Source organism: Oncorhynchus nerka, linkage group LG24 (genome assembly GCF_034236695.1).
Source record: "Oncorhynchus nerka isolate Pitt River linkage group LG24, Oner_Uvic_2.0, whole genome shotgun sequence".
NCBI lineage: Eukaryota > Metazoa > Chordata > Actinopteri > Salmoniformes > Salmonidae > Oncorhynchus > Oncorhynchus nerka.
The window spans coordinates 55231269-55247914 of record NC_088419.1 but is presented as its reverse complement, the minus strand read 5'-3'; the positions used below and the strand labels follow the sequence as shown (position 1 = coordinate 55247914).

The 16646-nt window shown below is 44.0% G+C and overlaps 1 long non-coding RNA gene across 1 annotated transcript; it reads left to right on the top strand.

The window, feature by feature from the left end:
- The first annotated feature begins 8002 nt into the window (after positions 1–8002).
- On the top strand, positions 8003–9157 carry LOC135564395 (uncharacterized). Its single transcript, XR_010460983.1, has 2 exons — positions 8003–8622; positions 8803–9157. It is a non-coding gene; the product is annotated as an uncharacterized LOC135564395 (long non-coding RNA).
- The last annotated feature ends 7489 nt before the right edge of the window (positions 9158–16646 follow it).

Genomic DNA, 16646 nt, shown 5'->3' with positions numbered 1-16646 from the left:
AACACTGAAACCCAGTACACAGTGGACAACAGCCATTTTGGTTCTACCCTTATCTATTTTGTTCAGTCACTGTCTAAAAGGCCTTGGGAGTTAACCTGCCTGACCGTTCTGAAATAGACCAATAGGGCAATTAAGTGTCACGTTCTAAGACATTGTGTGCATGCGTTTCAATGGAAAGTTCTGTGAACTGCAGCAAAATACCTTTAAGTAACTTGGCATACAATATACTATAGTATGTGTGTGTGCCAACGACCCATTTCGGATGAACTCTCTCAGCTAAACCTTTGATTGCAGTTGTACAATAAAGCGCTCTGCAGTGCCAACAAAATGATCTTCCAGCATTGCCCACCGCCACCCGTCAACAACGTGTTACCAGCACGTTATCAGTCGCCATTGCTATTGTTTTTTGGCCTGCATTTCCGTGACACATTCAGGAAGGGAAAATAAGTGCTAGCGTTCAATAGTACAGTAATTGCCTTTGAAACCTGCATCCTGTCAGAGGAAAGGGAAGGGAGCAGGAACAGGGAGAGATGAAAGGACCAGGGCAGCATTGGCCAGCGAACTTAAGCTGATCTTAATTGAAGAGTGGAGCCCTGGAATCTGGGATTAGACAGGGGCTTTGCCTAAGATTCCATTTCAATCGCTTAATGGGGATAAAAGTGCTTTGAGATACGGAGAGAGAGCGAGATAGAGGGATTCTCTCTTTGTCTTTCCCTACAATGCTCAAATGTTGCAATGCCCTCCAGGTCACTATTAAATTGACGTGAGTGTACAGTACATTATAAATCCTCATCAGCCACCTCAACCTCATCATTTTTTAAGACTTAATTCATTGTATCCTGGCTTCAGGGTAGCTCCAGCACTCTTGTTAATTGGCTGTGCAGCCAGAGGGTCTGCTCTTTGGGATGGCAGATAATTGGGAGGGTTGGGCCGCCTGCACTCCGCTAACCCAGTAATTAACTTTTGCTCGGCCACAGCTTCACAGCCAGACTCATTTTGATATTGTGTGTGTGTGTGTGTGTGTGTGTGTGTGTGTGTGTGTGTGTGTGTGTGTGTGTGTGTGTGTGTGTGTGTGTGTGTGTGTGTGTGTGTGTGTGTGTGTGTGTGTGTGTGTGTGTGTGTGTGTGATGAGAGAGAGAGAGTGAATGAGAGAAAGAGATGTAGAGTCACTCACAGTTGCATTCCTGTAGTTGCCAGGGCAATGATGAAGTGGCAATTACTCTATGACTGTTTATCATAGTAGCTACCGGTAATGAACTAATAACAGTGCTGAGATCCCATATCTCTCAGACTTCTACTCACTGAGCACGGTTACATGCACACAATAATATGATTATTGTGGATAGTCAGATTAATATAATAGCTTGTTTAAAATGTTTACATGCTTTGCAAGAAGAACGATTTCCCTAATAATCCTGTTTACATGGACACGTCTGAAATCAGGCTACCTGATGGGACTTTTGATAAATGCAGAAAATCGCCTATCAAAAATAAACATTCTACCGCAGTGACCATGTTATTTTTGAGAAACCTTTTTGATTCTGAGTTCGGACGTATAACGTTTGTATGCAACAACTCTTTCTAAGATGCATTTCTAAGAGTTCTCACTTCACTCACAATAAGAGGGAGGATCACTCGGCTGGTGCTGGCACATGCGCAGATCCAATACACCGCTGGAACACCGATTAAGCTGTTAACATGTCCTAATCATTTGAAACATTGCTTAGGAAACAAGGTGTTTTCATCGGCGTGTGCTTACTTCGATTCTGACCTTACGCCGATTAAGATAAGCAGAGTAAGGTGTTTACATTACTATTTCTGTACTCAACCTACTGCCATAATCAGTTTAATATCAAATGATTCGTGTGCATCTTAACATACTCACTGTTTCAGAGAGCATACGGTATAATATTACCTTCTAACACACTGAATTCCCAGTGATGCCAAAAATCAATTACTGTGGGATTCATGGAATTAGCCAACCTCACAACAATTTGATTCCGATGCAATTTAGTTTGAAGGGCTTTGGCTGAGGTTACAGAAGAGACATGCTGTATTCATGTGATGGGCGTGGTTCAATTAACAATGTGAATATGAAAAATATGTTTCTGAAACAACCTTGATTGAGAACAGAGGTCATTCCGTTCCCATTGAAGCAATGAGCACTTCCCTGGCCTTGTCTTCCCCTTTTGTTTCTCCTCTACACACTCCACTCAAAACATCATAGAATAATGGTACAATGTCATGAAGACCAATCAAGCCTTTCAACCGCTGAATCTACTGTATCGTCATAGGTGACCTACTATGTCCGTTTCGTGGTCACAGAATAAAAGTGGCATACTGTTTAACATTGGAAGCAGTCATAGTAAGTACATTTTTCCTCAATAAAGTAGCTATTAGCAAGGTCAGAGCTAGTAAGGGGGGAAAAGTTAACATTTTAGTGTTTGTCGGGGTGAGGAGGGGGTGCAAGTTGGGGTGCCCTAGGATTATTTAAGATACTCTTTGAAGAGGTATGGTTTCAGATGTTTTCGGGAAGAAGGGAAGGGATTCTGCTGTCCTAGCTTCAGGGGGAAGCTGATTCCAACATTGGAGTGCCAGGACAGAGAATAACGGGAGGGCCAAGACACCAGAGCCGGCAGCACAGCCTGAAGGTAGGGAGGGGCAGTTCCTCTTTCTGTTCGGTAGGCAATTACCATGGTCTTGTAGTAGATTTGAGCTTTGACTGGAAGCCAGTGGAGTGTATGGAGGAGTGGGGTGACATGGGAGAACTTGGGAAGGTTAAACACCAGGCAGGGCTAAAGCATTCTGGATAAGTTGCAGGGGGTTTGATGGCACAAGCGGGGAGCCCAGTCAACAGCGAGTTGCAGTAATCCAGACCGGAGATGGCATGTGCCTGGATTAGGACCTGCGCCACTTCCTGTGTGAGGTAGGGTCATACTCTAAGGATGTTGTAGAGCATAAACCTGCAGGTGCGAGTCACTGCTTTGATGTTTGCAGAGAACGACGGGGTGTTGTCCAAGTTCACACCAAGGTTCTTTGCACTCTGGGAGGGGGACACCGTGGAGTTGTCAACCGTGATGGAGAGGTCTTGGAGCAGCCAGGTCTTCCCTGGGAAGAAGATTGGCTCCGTCTTGTGGAGCTTGAGGTGGTGTGCCGACATCCAAGCTGAGATATCTGCCAGGCACGCAGAGATGCGTGTCACCACATTGCTATGCGGATGATAGCAATGATAGGAGAGACCATGTGGGGATATGACTTAGCCAAGTGACTTGGTGTATAGAAAGAAGAGGAGAGGGCCTACAACCGAGCCCTTGGGGACACCAGTAGTGAGAATACGTGGTGCAGACACAGAACCTCTCCACGTCTTATTTACTGTATATCGTGTTGTCGTTTCTACTGTAGTATACAGTCTGTACGTATGTAACGTTATGTGTGTATTTACAGTTTTATTCACGTTTTCAAGTACTGGTGACAAATAATGCATTCCAGTTATTGCATAGATTGTAACGGACACCTATGATGTGTGTAAAATACTTTTTTGAAGGTCGTAATGATTATAATGAGCTAATGCTAATTAGTTAATGCTAATTAATATGGTCAAATCTGGAAACTATCATTTCGAAAACAAAATGTTTATTATTATCGCATATACCCTGACTCTGTGTGCAATGAACGCAAGAGAAGTGACACAAAATAGGGATATCCTTGTCTCATCGCGCACTAGTGACTCCTGTGGCGGGCCGGGCGCAGTGCACGCCAACCAGGTTGCCAGGTGCACGGTGTTTCCTCAGACACATTGGTGCTGCTGGCTTCCGGGTTGGATGCGTGCTGTGTTAAGAAGCAGTGTGGCTGGGTTGGGTTGTGTTTCGGAGGATGCATGGCCTTCAACCTTTGTCTCTCCCGAGCCCGTACGGGAGTTGTAGCAATGAGACAAGATAGTAACTACTAACAATTGGATACCACAGAATTGGGGAGAAAAGGGGGAAAAATTCAAAATATATATATATATACACTGCTCAAAACAATAAAGGGAACACTTAAACAACACAATGTAACTCCAAGTCAATCACACTTCTGTGAAATCAAACTGTCCACTTAGGAAGCAACACTGATTGACAATAGATTTCACATGCTGCTGTGCAAATGGAATAGACAACAGGTGGAAATTATAGGCAATTAGCAAGACACCCCCAATAAAGGAGTGGTTCTGCAGGTGGGGACCACAGACCACTTCTCAGTTCCTATGCTTCCTGGCTGATGTTTTGGTCACTTTTGAATGCTGGCGGTGCTTTGATTCTAGTGGTAGCATGAGACGGAGTCTACAACCCACACAAGTGGCTCAGGTAGTGCAGCTCATCCAGGATGGCACATCAATGCGAGCTGTGGCAAGAAGGTTTGTTGTGTCTGTCAGCGTAGTGTCCAGAGCATGGAGGCGCTACCAGCAGACAGGCCAGTACATCAGGAGACATGGAGGAGGCCGTAGGAGGGCAACAACCCAGCAGCAGGACTGCTACCTCCGCCTTTGTGCAAGGAGGAGCAGAGGAGCACTGCCAGATCCCTGCAAAATGACCTCCAGCAGGCCACAAATGTGCATGTGTCTGCTCAAATGGTCAGAAACAGACTCCATGAGGGTGGTATGAGGGCCCGACGTCCACAGGTAGGGGTTGTGCTTACAGCCCAACACCATGCAGGACGTTTGGCATTTGCCAGAGAACATCAAGATTGGCAAATTCGCCACTGGCGCTCTGTGCTCTTCACAGATGAAAGCAGGTTCACACTGAGCACATGTGACAGACGTGACAGAGTCTGGAGACGCCGTGGAGAACGTTCTGCTGCCTGCAACATCCTCCAGCATGACTGGTTTGGCGGTGGGTCAGTCATGGTGTGGGGTGGCATTTCTTTGGGGGGCCGCACAGCCCTCCATGTGCTCGCTAGAGGTAGCCTGACTGCCATTAGGTACCGAGATGAGATCCTCAAATCAAATCAAATGTATTTATATAGCCCTTCGTACATCAGCTGATATCTCAAAGTGCTGTACAGAAACCCAGCCTAAAACCCCAAACAGCAAGCAATGCAGGTGAAGAAGCACGGTGGCTAGGAAAAACTCCCTAGAAAGGCCAAAACCTAGGAAGAAACCTAGAGAGGAATCAGGCTATGTGGGGTGGCCAGTCCTCTTCTGGCTGTGCCGGGTGGAGATTATAACAGAACATGGCCAAGATGTTCAAATGTTCATAAATGACCAGCATGGTCCACTAAGGCAGAACAGTTGAAACTGGAGCAGCAGCACGGCCAGGTGGACTGGGGACAGCAAGGAGTCATCATGTCAGGTAGTCCTGGGGCATGGTCCTAGGGCTCAGGTCCTCTGAGAAAGAGAAAGAAAGAGAGAAGGAGAGAATTAGAGAACGCACACATAGATTCACACAGGACACCGAATAGGACAGGAGAAGTACTCTAGATATAACAAACTGACCCTAGCCCCCCGACACGCAAACTACTGCAGCATAAATACTGGAGGCTGAGACAGGAGGGATCAGGAGACACTGTGGCCCCATACGAGGACACCCACGGACAGGGCCAAACAGGAAGGATATAACCCCACCCAGACCCCTTGTGAGACCATATGCTGGTGCGGTTGGCCCTGGGTTCCTCCTAATGCAAGACAATGCTAGACCTCATGTGGCTGGAGTGTGTCAGCAGTTCCTGCAAGAGGAAGGCATTGATGCTATGGACTGGCCCACCCGTTCTCCAGACCTGAATCCAATTGAGCACATCTGGGACATCATGTCTCACTCCATCCACCAACAGACTTGCACAGACTTGCACCACAGACTTGCACCACAGACTGTCCAGGAGTTGGCAGATGCTTTAGTCCAGGTCTGGGAGGAAATCCCTCAGGAGACCATCCGCCACCTCATCAGGAGCATTTTCCAGGCGTTGTAGGGAGGTCATACAGGCACGTGGAGGCCATACACACTACTGAGCCTCATTTAGACTTGTTTTAAGGACATTACATCAAAGTTGGATCAGCCTGTAGTGTGGTTTTCCACTTTAATTTTGAGTGTGATTCCAAATCCAGACCTCCATGGGTTGATAAATTTGATTTCCATTGATCATTTTTGTGTGATTTTGTTGTCAGCACATTCAACTATGTAAAGAAAAAAGTATTTAATAAGAATATTTCATTCATTCAGATCTAGGATGTGTTATTTTAGTGTTCCCTTTATTTTTTTGAGCAGTGTATATACTTCTGTGTATTGATTTTAAGAAAGGCATTGATGTTTATGGTTTTACGCGAATGCGCACCGCATCGATTATATGCAACGCAGGACACGCTAGATAAACTAGTAATATCATCAACCATGTGTAGTTTTAACTAGTGATTATGATTGCTTGATTGATTGATTTTTATAAGATAAGTTTAATGCTAGCTAGCAACTTACCTTGGCTTCTTACTGCATTCGCATAACAGGTAGGCTCCTTGTGTAGTGCAATGAGAGGCAGGTGGTTAAAGCATTGGACTAGTTAACTGTAAGGTTGCATGGTCAAATAATAATAATCACAGTAGTTGTCGAGGGTGCAGCAAGTCAGCCCCTCAGGAGTAAATGTCAGTTGGCTTTTCATAGCCGATCATTAAGAGCAGTGGTCACCAAACTACGGCCCGCGTCAGCACATTTGGCCCGGCCCTCTGAACAATACCAGAGACGCTATCGAATTTTTTTCCTATTTGGCCTCCAGAAAAAAAATCCTAGGTCCGGCCCTGTCAAAGAGAGAACGGAATAATGGCGAAAAGGTTAGGTAAGAGAAAAATTGATTCAGAATGCAGGGTATTTAACCTGCAGTGGACAAACAATTTTTTTTGTTCAATGCAAAGAAAAGGCTGTTTGTCTCATCTGTCAAGAGACGGTGGCGGTATTCAAAGAATACAATCTTCGCCGACACTATGAATCCCGTCACAAAGACAAGTACGATAGCTTGCAAGGCCAAATACGAGCAGACAAACTCTCAAAGCTAAAAAGTGGACTACTATCTCAGCAGAATACATTTGTACGCCAAGCTAAGCTGAACCAGGCATCCGTTCGGGCCAGCTTTCGGGTTGCTAAACTGATAGCAAGAAGCGGTAAGCCTTTCACTGACGGAGAGTTTGTTAAGAAATGTATGGATGCTGTCGCGGAGGAGGTGTGTCCCGAGAAGAAAGATGCATTTAATGCCGTAAGTCTGTCGGCGAGTACAATCACCAGACGCGTTGAAGAAATCGGGAGTAATGTATATGCCCAGCTGCAGCAGAAGACGAAAGAATTTGACTTTTTTCATTAGCACTGGATGAGAGCACGGACGTGCAAGACACAGCGCAACTGCTCATTTTTATTCGTGGAGTTAGCGCAAACTTTGAGATATGCGAGGAGCTGGCAGCCCTCCAAAGTCTCAAAGGGACTACAACGGGAGAGGATATTTTTGACAAAGTGTGCCAAACCATGGAGAAGTTGGACCTGGACTGGTCAAAGCTAGCTAGCATCACGACTGACGGGGCTCCTAGCATGGTGGGCGAAACTCGCGGTCTAATAGGACGCATGAACCGGGAGTTGGAAAAAAGGGGTCTCACCGCCCCGCTACGAGTCCACTGCCTAATTCACCAGCAAGCACTGTGCTGCAAAGTGTTGAATTGGGATTCTGTAATGAAGGTTGTGGTGTCGTGCATAAACTTCATCAGAGCAAAGGGACTTAAACACAGGCAGTTCCAAGAATTCCTGTCTGAACTGGAGTCTACGCACGGAGATGTGCTGTACTACACAGAGGTCCGATGGCTGAGCCGGGGCAGAGTTTTGAGGCGTTTTTACGAGCTGCTACCCGAAATTAACGCATTTCTTCATTTAAAAGACAAAACGGTCCCAGAGCTGATCGACCCAGAATGGAAATGGCACCTCGCATTTTTAACAGACGTGACAGAAATACTTAACAGCCTTAACTTGCAGCAAAACTTGCAGCAAAACTTCGTCCAAGGCGAGGGGAAACTCATTTGCGACATGTATTCACACATAAAAGCATTTGAGGTGAAATTAGCGCTGCTTTTGGAACAAGTGAAAAAGCGCAACTTCGTCCATCTTCCTGCTACCCAAAACCTGTCGACAGAGAACCCAGCGGTCCTGTTCCCAGCTGAAAAGTGCGTGGAAGCACTGGAAATGCTGAAGGCGGAGTTCGGTGTGCGATTCAGTGAACTACATGTTCATGCAAAAGAAATCCGTCTTTTTCAGAACCCCTTTGTTGCCGACATTGATGAAGCCCAGCCTTCATATCAGTTTGAGTTGGCTGAGTTACAGAACTGTGATGTTCTGAAAGACGCATTCAAGCCCAACAGTCTCATTGACTTCTATGCCGCCCTCCCAAACGACACATATCCAAACATCAAAAAACACGCAATGAAAATGTCCACAGTTTTTGGCAGCACGTATATCTGCGAGAAAACCTTTTCTCGCATGAAACTGCTGAAAACCCCGATGAGATCAAGATTGACAGATGAACATTTGCATCAGTGCTTGAGACTGGCTGTAACTAGAATGGAACCTGATATTCAACTTCTCACCAGCCAGATGCAGGCCCACAGTTCACACTGATGAACATACATAGGTAAGCTCACTTTTCTGACTTTAATGAGTCATTCTGAGCATAAACAAATATAATCATAATAAAATCTACTGGGATAAAATCCATCTTTACAACCATACTGGTAGTGAAATGTATTGTGCTGTGTAGGTGCTGTATCACTTAGTTCAGTTTCTCAACCTGCTTCTTTTGTGGTTTTCACAGGGAAGTTGATGAGAGAGAGCTGCAAACAGCGGTGTCTACAAGCCTACTGGAACCTACAAAAGGATTATAAGGAAGGAGCACAAGAACTTTAAGAGACTGCTCATATGTGTCAGAGAGATTCTGCTCTGACAACTGAGCTGAACTTTTATCTGTTAAGATTGTGCATGGCACGACAGAAAGTTAATGTTCCATGGCTTTTTTTTCTATGAAGAACCCAGAGAGAGTTATTTAGTTATTATTTATTTCCTGTTTTTTCTGTGAAGAACTCAGAGAGGGTTATTTAGTTATTATTTATTTCATTAATAGTGTTATTATTTGTTTCCTGACTTTTTTTCTGTAAAGAACCTGGAAAGGGTTATTTGGTTATGTGTGGCTTTCTGGAAAACAATAAAAAAATTTAAGCTCCCCTACGATCGTCACACTTTTTCTGTTACAAACTGACACCGGCCCCCCATCAGAGAAGGGAAAAGTTATGTGGCCCTCACAGGAAAAAGTTTGGGGACCCCTGATTAAGAGTATCTCTACCCCTCCTGCTATCTCTAGAGATTTGAAAACAGCAGGTCTGGGACAGGTAGCACGGTATCGGCGTTGAAAAATCATAATCGGTCGACCTCTATCTGAAGTCCTTTAGGTGCGTTTTGGCAAACTCCAAAATGGTTGTCATGTGTCTTTTACTGAGGAGTCGCTTCTGTCTGGCCACTCTACCATAAAGGCCAGATTGGTGGAGTGCTTCAGAGATGGTTGTCCTTCTGGAAGGTTCTCCCATCTCCACAGGGGAACTCTGGAGCTCTGTCAGAGTGACCATCGGGTTCTTGGTCACCTCCCTGACCGAGGCCCTTCTCCCCCAATTGTTCAGTTTGGCCGGGTGGTCAACTCTAGGAAGAGTCTTGGTGGTTCCAAACTTCTTCCATTTAAGAATGATGGAGGCCATTGTGTTCATGGCGACCTTCAATGCTGCAGGCAGTTTTTGGTACTCTTCCCCAGACCTGTGCCTCGACGCAATCCTGTCTCGGAGCTCTACGGACAATTCCTTCGACCTCATGCCTTGGTTTTTGCACTGACATGCACTGTCAACTGTGAGACCTTATATAGACAGGTGTGTGCCTTTCCAAATCATGTCCAATCATTTTAATTTACTGCAAGTGGATTCCAATCAAGTTGTAGAAACACCTCTTGTATTATCAATGGAAACAGGATGCACCTGATCTCAATTTCGAGTCCCATAACAAAGGTTCTGAATACTTATGTAAATAAGGCATTTCTGTTTTTATTTTGAATACATTTACAAAATTTTCAAAAAACCTGTTTTCACTTTGTCATTATGGGATATTGTGTGTAGATTGATGAGGATTTTTTTTATTTAACCAATTTTAGAACAAGGCTGTAACGTAACAAAATGTGGGGAAAAGGAAGGGGTCAGAATACTTTGAATGCACTGTACATGTACGGTACCTCTGTGCCAAATTTGGTGCTTTTATCACAAAGTGTACTATCGAGTCTACATTTTCATCTTAGCACCACTAGTATACAAAAGATAAATTATTTGTTCATTTCTCCATATTTGTCAGTAACTAGATGATTGACAAAGTCCCAATTTTTCAGAAAGATCAAAAAAAGGTTTGACATTTTTGACAACTTGGGGTCAAAATGTATCCCTGTTGGCACTTTCCGGGTTAAACAGACAGCATGCACTTTTGCAATGTGAATGGCAAAACAGTTTCATCTGGTTTGTGAACCTGAGTGAACTGTATTAGGATAGGTAGGACAGCAGGCTTTATTAACATGCAGTCAGTCTGCCAGCCTCTGTCCGTAGGCGTCCATTTAGTGCTGCAGACGGGATAGACGAAATGTTGAGTATCGGCAGGGCCAAAACATGCATCACTAAGCAGAGCCACTCGATCAGTAGTCCCTGGAATACCCAGTGGAGATCTGGCCTCTCACTGTGAATAATGAGAGACAGAGTTATGATGGGTTTTATGAGTTCAGAACACATAGATCTATATCTCTATGGTTTTGAATGCCCTAGTTCTGTGACTGTGTGAACTGCACTTCACTACTCCCTGTACTTTGCCATGGCTATGAGCATAATAAAAGCAGTCATATATTTACTTTTATAACCATGCATTTATGTACAGTATCAGACTGTGTTTCCTATCAGGCTACCACTGATATCACCGATGTGACTGTTTAGAGAAAATGGTTAACCATATAGATGACTATTTTACAGCAACTGAAATAAATGGGTTTGCTCAGGTGGATTTGAACGAAGACAGGTAACAGACTCTGTCCTTGGGTATTGTTGCTGTAGTACGTGACATCAGAGCAGAGTTTGACATTATGTAATTGAACTTAGTAAGACGGATAAATGCGTGTTAACACATTATCCGTGCTCCAGATCATTCCTGAACACAGCCTTACGTAATGCTCTCTTAATAGGGTGATCCATTTGGGTTAAACAACATTGTTTTCTTCCTTGAGCCCTTCCTCTTTGCAGCCTTGGAAAAGATGTTGCAGCTGTGTCATGTGTTATGACACTTTCAATGCCTAAGGATTCAATGTTGATCAACAGGTGGATATGAATGTATTCCAGGACAGCATGTGATCTGTGAGAGGGGGTCAGGGTGTACTCTGCACACCATGATTTTGTTTCTAAAAAAGAAAGTCCATTTGAAGAAGTCTGAGGTCTGACAAGGTCATGTTGAAAACATGGTCATAGAGAGTGTTTCTAGTTATTTGAGCCGTTGTTTGGTAGCTGACCCCTCTCTGTGGGATTTCTCTGTGGGGTTTGTGGATGGGTTAGAGACTGAGTGCAGTGTGAGTGCATTCTGAGTGCAGTAGCCTAGTTTGGTGGTGAACTGCACTTTGTGCGGTGGGGCTGTGAGCTTGTGATGGGGATACTGGGTGAGTGAGGGCTGATGGACCCACTGGCCTTGTCTTTGTGGAGACCGTATGTCTGATCCTCCTGAGTTCACTAGGTCTTCTGTTCCAGCCGCTGCGGCTCAATCCACTGCATCGGGTAACACACATTTCTAAAGGTGTGTGTGCGTATGTGCACTTGTGCATGAGTGATTTAAACTTGTTTGATTAATAGTGAGTTGCCTCCCTCATTGCTGTAATGAGAGACCATGCCCTGTCATGTGTATTTTACAGCCTCCATGTGGCCAGCCCCACACAACCAGAGGATGGGCCTGGCTCCTAAAGGAGCCCATTGTATTCAGATCAATGGTACCGCTCAACTTCTTCAACGTTACAGGGATATATCATGAACTTCGATCTGGGAAATTACATTTACAACCCCGTAAGGACCTTAGTAAGCCTCACACACAGCATGGCATTGTGTGTGTTATCCGAGCATCTTGCCGGGCTGAGACACGGTACATTAGGATTACAGTGAGCCGTGCTGGAGCTGTGCTGTGTGTGTGCGTGTGTTTTTCTCAGCATGACTTGGTTCTCTTAGTCAGCTGTCTCTTTGCAGCCTCTCATTGCTAGAGTTCATAAGCAGGACCAAGCACATAAGACTGTACAGTACCTGCTTACGACATCCTTTTTATCTGCCGTACATCATATCCATCCTAGCATGTGGGCTTGTGTTATTTTTTGGACTGTGCAAAACGTCAGTGGTGTAAAGTACTTTTAAGTAAAAATCCTTGAAAGTACTACTTAAGTAGTTTTTTGGGATATCTATACTGGACTATTTATATTTTTGACAACTTTTATATTTACTTCACTACATTCCTAAAGAAAATGTATACTTTTTACTCCGTACATTTTCCCTGACACCCAAAAGTACTCTTATCATTTTGGATGCTTAGCAGGACAGGAAAATGGTCTAATTCACACACTTATCAAGAGAACATCCATGGTCATCCCTAGTGCCTCTGATCTGGTGGACTCACTAAACACATACTTTGTTTGTAAATTATATCTGAGTGTTGGAGAGTGCCCCTGGCTATCCGTAAATCTTGTATTTTTTAAATGGTCTGGTTTGCTTAATATAAGGAATTTGAAATGATTTATGCTTTTACTTTTACTTTTGATACTTGAGTATATTTTAGCAATTACATTTACTTTTATACTTAAGTATATTTAAAACCAAATACTTTTAGACTTATACTCAAGTAGAATTTTACAGGGTGACTTTCATTTTTACTTGAGTCATTTTCTATAAAGGTATCTTAACTTTTCCTCAAGTATGACAATTTGGTACTTTTTCCACCACTGCAAAACATTTCCTACCCTTTTATTAGCAACACGTATGCCCCGCCCACATGAGGATCTGTCTTTTTCAGCCATCTATTTCCTGTGTTTGAGGTGTGCAAAATCCCCTTGTTACATAAATCTCGCTGGATTGACTGCTTTCATTTTACTCCTGCAACTCTTTCATACGCTTGCTTGTGCCTTTCGATTTTTCATGTTAACGTTACGACCTCGGAAATGTTTGTAATGACCTGTCAAACACACCCTGGTAATGGCTGAAATGGGCTCAATGGAATACATTGGCTTTCCATTGAATCGATAAGAATGCTAACGCTTTGTCTGGGATTTAACACATCATCTCAACACTTACATCACAAGAAAGAGTAGAAAGATAACTTTATTTTGATGGGTATTCATTTTTTGTGGAATTGAAAAAAGTAATAATTTAATAGTTGAATTGTTTACAAATGGCCTGAAATGAAAGCAACTTCCAAAAATAAACACTTGGATTATAGTGGTATTATGTTTGATCTCGCAAACAATGTAAAGTATGTTTAGTGTGCTGATTTTGAATTGGAGACAGCCCTGGTGAGTGCAGGTAGGGTAGACAGAGCTGGTGAGTGCAGGTAGGGTAGACAGCCCTGGTGAGTGCAGGTAGGGTAGACAGCCCTGGTGAGTGCAGGTAGGGTAGACAGACCAGGTGAGTACAGGTAGGGTAGACAGAGCAGGTGAGTGCAGGTAGGGTAGACAGCCCTGGTGAGTGCAGGTAGGGTAGACAGAGCTGGTGTGTGCAGGTAGGGTAGACAGAGCTGGTGAGTGCAGGTAGGGTAGACAGCCCTGGTGAGTGCAGGTAGGGTAGACAGCCTTGGTGAGTGCAGGTAGGGTAGACAGCCCTGGTGAGTGCAGGTAGGGTAGACAGCCCTGGTGAGTGCAGGTAGGGTAGACAGACCAGGTGAGTACAGGTAGGGTAGACAGAGCAGGTGAGTGCAGGTAGGGTAGACAGCCCTGGTGAGTGCAGGTAGGGTAGACAGACCATGTGAGTACAGGTAGGGTAGACAGAGCAGGTGAGTGCAGGTAGGGTAGACAGCCCTGGTGAGTGCAGGTAGGGTAGACAGAGCTGGTGTGTGCAGGTAGGGTAGACAGCCCTGGTGAATGCAGTTAGGGTAGACAGAGCGGGTAGGGTAAACAGAGCAGGTGACTGCAGGTAGGGTAGACAGCCCTGGTGAGTGCAGGTAGGGTAGACAGAGCTGGTGTGTGCAGGTAGGGTAGACAGCCCTGGTGAGTGCAGGTAGGGTAGACAGCCCTGGTGAGTGCAGGTAGGGTAGACAGCCCTGATGAGTGCAGGCAGGGTAGACAGAGCTGGTGTGTGCAGGTAGGGTAGACAGCCCTGGTGAGTGCAGGTAGGGTAGACAGAGCTGGTGTGTGCAGGTAGGGTAGACAGCCCTGGTGAATGCAATTAGGGTAGACAGAGCGGGTAGGGTAGAGAGTGCATTTTAAGAAAAAAAAGTGACATTTGACAATAAATTGAATACCCGATATCCCACCAAAATGACTGTCCGTGCCAGTAAAATGTTTTATGTGCTATAATTCAGTCAATATCTGATGGATTCTAAAAATTCTAAAAGTTTGGAGTATCTTTGTACATTGTCCAACTGTTGCATTTATTAAAATTGTTTTTAAAACCTTTTAACAATTTTTGATGACCATTGCTACTTTTATGTAGCACAACCATGATAGGTTAATGTATTTCACGTTCCTCCCATTTTTGAATGGCTAATGAGAGACCAGATATTATAAGAGAATATTACAGTCACATCAAGTATCTATTCCATTTACTTCGATTTAATTATTCAACAGGATTCTTAACCAGTGAATAACTTTGAAACGGTCATAATCAGTCAATGTTTCAGCTTGAAAAGACTGAGTGCCACAGGATGGACAACTAATTCGATCAGTCGATGGGGGAACAGTCAAACACATTTGTCAGGGACAAAAACAAGTTTGCTGGTCTGTGATATGTACCAACTGTGGTAAAAAAAAAGTGAACTTCCTTCTGACTAGTAAACAGTGAGGATGACTATTGTGCAAGAGCAGAGAGCACTGGATACAGTACTGTACATCACGCTTGCACTGTACCTCATTACAATCCTCTGAGAAACGTGGCCTCTTTTGATAGTTTCAATGGACAGGTACAGGCATTTTCAGTATTCATATACAAAAATCTGAAATTGGTTCTGCTTTCTTTTTCGTTAATGATAAGATGTGTGGTTTCAAAGGGAAAGCAAATCTGTATCCGGTGTGAAACGAGGAGACATCAGAGGGGAGTCTGACAACTGACCTAGTTTTCTGTGCCATGCTAGGATCATTGCTGGCCAGGGTAGTGACCAGGGACTTTATCCAGACCAAAAGTCTCCTTTTAGGCTTTTTTTGCCGTTCTACTTTGATGCACATATCTTTCGTTCTTTCATCCACTCAGAGGTTACAAGGAACTTCAGGCACACTTAAACCACTATGTGTGGAAAATACTAATCAATTAGGACACACAGAAGTTGGCTTTCTGACCCAGTGCCCATCCTAAGACTTCTATGGCCATCCTTCAACTGCCCCAGTGGGATGTGTTATACATTTAAAGCCTTAACCAGAAGCCTTGATCAAATACTTTAGAAGTTTGATCAGAGATACAGTTGAAGTCAGAAGTTTACATACACTTAGGTTGGAATCATTAAAACTTGTTTTTCAACCACTCCACACATTTCTTGTTAAACAAACTATAGTTTTGGCAAGTCGGTGCATGACACAAGTAATTCTTCCAACAATTTTTTACAGACACATTATTTGACTTATAATTCACTGTATCACAATTCCAGTGATTCAGAAGTTTATATACGCAAAGTTGACTGTGCCTTTAAATAGCTTGGAAAATTCCAGAAAATGATGACATGGCTTTAGAATCTTCTGATAGGCTAATTTACATCATTTGAGTCAATTGTAGGTGTACCTGTGGATGTATTTTTTTCTGGCTTGGGCTCATGTATTGGCCTATGCCCATGCATAAGCTCTAATATGCATATGGGGTTTTTGAATTAATCATCACCTTAGAAAGCACTGTCCCTGTCTTTGTATTAGGCTTTGAAACGACACCCACAACAACATCTTATCCACTCAGTTTCAACCTGTTGTTGAACTTCTTTCTTCAAATTGATCAATCACAGTGAGGTGAGTTTTAAAAGCACTTACTGTTTTGATGATAACTGTTTGTTGTGATTTTGCATCTCATTTGCATTGATGTCAGTGTTTAGAGGGACAATAGAGCCCTGAGTACCAGGCCATTAGTGGCCTGATGATCGTTAGCGAGTTGGGTACTACTAACGCATGTCAAGAGTGCATAAGAGGAGATCACTGTGACTCAAACTGTCATGTAGAATTTGACTGAGGTCATGATTCATGACTACCGGTGTGGAGGTAATACGGTCACCACACATACCAACACAGTTGTGAAAAGAGCACTACAATGCCTCTTCCCCCTCAGGAGGCGAAGAAAGATTTGGCATGGGCCCTTAGATCCTCAAAACGTTCTACAGCTGCAACATTGAGAGCATCTTGAATGGCTCCATCACCGCCTGGTATGGCAACTGCTTGGCATCCGA